The 4,719-nt window shown below is 40.6% G+C and overlaps 1 protein-coding gene and 1 long non-coding RNA gene across 2 annotated transcripts in view; one reads left to right on the top strand and one right to left on the bottom strand.

Annotated features, from left to right (window-relative positions):
* Positions 1-4,719, bottom strand: part of LOC106868125 (uncharacterized) — a 48,361-nt gene that overhangs the window by 36,723 nt on the left and 6,919 nt on the right. The gene's annotated exons all lie outside the window — the stretch shown is intronic.
* Positions 3,940-4,719, top strand: part of LOC106868127 (uncharacterized) — a 19,943-nt gene continuing 19,163 nt past the window's right edge. Inside the window, exon 1 of the long non-coding RNA XR_001409224.2 lies at positions 3,940-4,287. This is a non-coding gene — a long non-coding RNA (uncharacterized LOC106868127). The remainder of the gene's footprint in view (positions 4,288-4,719) is intronic.

Here is a 4,719-nt window from a genome sequence, read left to right as displayed (position 1 = left end):
GTAAAAGACGCAGGCGTGGCTGTGTGGTAAGAAGTTCTCTTCCCAATCACATGGTTTCAAGTCCAGTCGCACTGCGTGGCAGCTTGAGCAAGTGTCTTCTATTATAGCCTCGGGTTGACCAAAGCCTTGTGAGTGGATTTTATAAGCTGAAACAAGTCTCATTTCTCCACCACCGCTGGACAACCGGTGTTGGCATGTTTACGTCTACGCAACTTAGCGGTCCGGCAAAGAGACACCGATAGAATAAGTGCCAGGCTTACCAAAAAATAAGTACTGGAGTCGCTTTATTCGACTAAAAGTTCTTCAAGGCGGGGCTCCAGCATGGCCACAGTAAAATGACTGAAAAGGCAGAAGATAAATCCAGAAAGTCCACAGACCGCAGCTTGACTGATTATCTGAGATTACACTAACAAGGTGAGATAACCACAACCAAGATGGGATAACTCATTTATTAACATAACACACTTCGATATTGTCATATTTATTTCTTTATTGCCCACAGGGGGTTAAACAAAGAGGAGACAAATAAGGACAGACAAAGGGTTTAAGTCGATCATATCGAACCTCAGTGCGTAACTGGTACTTATTTAATCGACCCCGAAAGGATGAAAGGCAAAGTCCACCTCGACGGAGTTTGAACTCAGAACGTAACGACAGACGAAATACCGCTAAGCTTTTCGCCCGACGTGCTATCGTTTCTGCCAGCTCGCCGTCCTTCGATATTGTCATATTGAAACAGTTTGATCTCAAATTATTACATTGCTATTATGTTAAACTATCGTATGTCCAAATTTGGGCAAATGCATTTTTTTCAATATTTATTTTTGCTTGCAATAGCCGGTTCTTTTGGTCAAACTATCGTATCTCCAGCTGCTTCAGATACCAAGATATATAATAAAACATGCAAAAATATTTCACTTCTCACTAAAATACCAAATAAGAAAGAATGAAATAAAAGACAGATAAAACTTACCTCCCTTAGACGCTAATATCCTCCTCTCTATTTCTTGTCAGAAACGATGCAACATACAGACACGCTTATATGCTACTACATGTGAGACATACATACATACATACATACATACATACATACATACATACACACACACACACACACACAAACACACATGCATTTATGAATGTTTGGCTTTATTTCAAGTAACATATAGATACAATTTAACATCAAATTGAAGGGTTACTCAAATTATTTTTAGTAGGATATATGTTTATTGAACTTCGAAGTTACTGTCAACTTTTTCCTTGTAAAAGCTTATGTATGTAAAAACTATTTTCGGACACAACTGGAACATGTGGAAGGGTAATAATTCCATCACACCCAGAAGGGGTTTTCGCTTCGAAGAATTTCGTTTCAGGGTCTTCTTTTTTTTTTTTCACAAACGGCTAAAACTGTATTCTTACCTCCATGAAAGGGGTTATGACTTTCTCAGGGTCTCGAGGAGTGATGGGAGGAGTGAGCACAGGTTCCAGTCTTTTTTCATTGTAACCACAACAAAGCTTCCAGTTTTCTCCCCTACACTGCGGACCATTTCTCCCACGTAGGTTGTAGTGTTACGTTGGACGGAATTGTTAAGGGTGTCAAATACGATAATTTGCAATACCTGTTACTGCTCTTTGTTTCTCTAGCTGAAATTCAGCACCTTATTGAAATTCCATCAATAGTAAGATTATATGCCCCATATGGTATGCAAATCCATAGCCTCACAGTTTATCTGTGTTGGTTTCGCTTATTCTATAGTTACTTTTAGTATAGATTGTGAAGGCAACGAGCTGGCAGAATCGTCAAACCCAGCACAAAATTCTTAGCGGTATTTCTTCAGGCATTACAGGCTGAGCTCAAATTCGGCCGAGGGTGGCTTTTCCTTTCATTCTTTCGGGGTCAATAAAATAAGTACCAGTTGAACACTGGGGTCAACGACCAATCTTTTCCCTAAAATTGCTGATTTTGTTCCAAAATTTGTAACCATTATTAGTATAGAGTGTGGAGGCACAATGGCCCAGTGGTTAGGGCAGCGGACTCGCGGTCGGAGGATCGCGGTTTCGATTCCCAGACCAGGCGTTGTGTGTGTTTATTGAGCGAAAACACTTAAAGCTTCACGAGGCTCCGGCAGGGGGGTGGGGTGGCGACCCCTGTTGTACTCTTTCGCCCCAGCTTTCACTCACTCTTTCTTCCTGTTTCTTGAGTAACGCTGCGATGGACTGGCGTCCCGTCCAGCTGGGGGGAACACATACGCCATAGAAACCGGGAAACCGGGACCATGAGCCTGACTAGGATTTAAAAGGGCGCATAAATAAAAATAAATTAGTATAGAGTGTAGGACGGCGAGGAATCAGAATCGTTAGAGTGTCCGAAAAAAATGCCATGCGATAGTTGTTTCGGTTCGTTACATTCTGAATTCAAATCCTACTGAAGTCAACCTTGTTTTTCATCCTCCTGGGGTCGATAAAATAGGGTACCAGTCAAATGATAAGGTCGATGTTATCGAATGATTCCTCTTCCCAAATTTGTGGTTATGACTTTAAATGAGAAACTTTCATTTGAACAGCTTCAAGGCGGCGAAATGACAGAGTCGTTAACACACCGGACAAACTACTTGGTTGAATTTCTTCCGGCTCCTTACGTTCTGATTTCAAATACCACCAAGGTCGATTTTTGCCTTTCATCCTTTTTGGAATCGATAAAATAAGTGTCAGTTGTCCATGTAGTTGACTTCCTTATGCCGAATCGCTGAGTTACGGGGACATAAAGACACCAACACCGGTTGTCAAGAGATGGTGCGACGGGCGCGCGCGCGCACACACACACACGCATACCACAGGTTTCTTTTAGTTTCCGCCTACCAAATACACTCACAAGGCTTTAGTCGGCCCGAGGCTATAGAAGAAGACACTTGCCCAAGGAGCCCTGCAGTGGGACGGAACCCGAAACCATGTGGTTAGGAAGCAAGCTTCTTACCACACAGCGATTATAGACATATATGCATATGTATGTGCAAACGCGCGTGTGTGTATGTATATGTACACATACATACGTATATGTGCACACACATACGCATATATTTGTCCTTATATATAATACATTATAAGTGAATGGCTGCAATTCACTTATGTTTCACTGCGCCTAATTTTGTTGGTTTTACTACATTTTCAATTAGGCAAGGACGTGACGTTGTTTGTGCTCGACATCTAAGTATTTCGATTCCGTCATTTGAGATGATTTCAAATACAACTTCCTGAAGGTGTTATATTCATTCATGGCTTTGTACAAGAAGCTGCTGTTTAGCGTATGGGCTTGGCATAAGATGTAAAGAACGCTTGTACTGGCGTGAAAGTGAATGTCCTTTAATAATGATCTCATACTGGTGTACTAGAACAGCTATAAGTTACGAAAGGATGTTTGAGCTGTTGCTGCAGTAACTTGCTTACTGTTGATGGCGGGGTTAATTTAGTAGTTTGAATTCGCTCGTCAGCAAAGATGATGAAAGATTTCTTCTCTGTGGAATGGACTTCGATTGGTAAGCCATAGGAAGCATTCAGGCAATATAGGTACATATACTAAGGCAGCAAGCTGGCAGAAACGTTAGCACGCCGGGCGAAATGCTTAGCGGTATTTCGTCTGTCTTTACGTTCTGAGTTCAAATTCCGTCGAGATCAACTTTGCCTTTCATCCTTTCGGGGTCGATAAATTAAGTGCCAGTTGTGTACTGGGGTCGATCTAATCGACTGGCTCCCCTCCCCCAAAATTTCGGGCCTTGTGTCTAGAGTATAAAAGAAAATATTTGCTCCAGCTCAGAGCGTTCAGAGTTCAAATACCGCTGAGGTTATGAAGCCACCTTTGTCATTCATTCCATCGGAGTTGGAGAACAGAATAGCTGCTGACGGTAGTAGATTTGCGGAATTGCTAGGTTGTTAGATGAGAAACCTTGTGTGCGTCAAATTATCTATCTCAATGGAATTCCATCAGACTTTTGCGAAGCGTTGGATCGATAGAAGCCTATGAAACTCTAACGAACTCATACACACACACACAAATTATATATCAGCAGCAAAAATATTCAGAAGCGAATATTTATATAGATATTAAAATTGTCATTATTATCGAAGGCAACACAAATAGTTGATAGTAACAACAATATTAATATAGATGGTTGCAGACCTAAATTAGCATTATATAGCTATATTTTGGTGCTAAGCAATTCTGGACACCATCAGAATTTGAATGTGGCAGGTTGAGAAGGCGTTTCAAAAGGTTAAGATGTGCTGAAGAAGGTAAGATTTTTATATCAAACCAGAAATCGGTCCACATATATACCTGTACCATTAAATATATAGCCTTATGCTATATAGGTATGTGAGAGAATTTTTTCGATCCGCTTGTTCATATATTATTGAATCTGTTATTTTCAGTGTTAATTTTTTCGGTGGTCCAAATGAGGATTTTAACTCTCATTTCTAGCGGGTAGACACTTTTATGTGTCCTTATGATTAATATATATATATATATATATATATATTATAAATGATCTAGCTATAAATCTCATAGAGAGACTTAAGCAGCAGTGTTACGATAAAGCAGTTGTATACTGTCAACTTAATGTGACAGTCCCAATAAGGCAATCATACTGCTGCTATTTAGCCCTGGGAAGCTGGACCGCTTCCTGTCGGCCTTGACACATTTCCTGTGTCCTTATATTTGTGAGA

This window comes from Octopus bimaculoides, chromosome 4, assembly GCF_001194135.2.
Source record: "Octopus bimaculoides isolate UCB-OBI-ISO-001 chromosome 4, ASM119413v2, whole genome shotgun sequence".
NCBI classification, from domain to species: Eukaryota; Metazoa; Mollusca; class Cephalopoda; order Octopoda; family Octopodidae; genus Octopus; species Octopus bimaculoides.
Note: the sequence above shows the minus strand (reverse complement) of the source record. Positions and strands in the feature narration are given on the sequence as shown.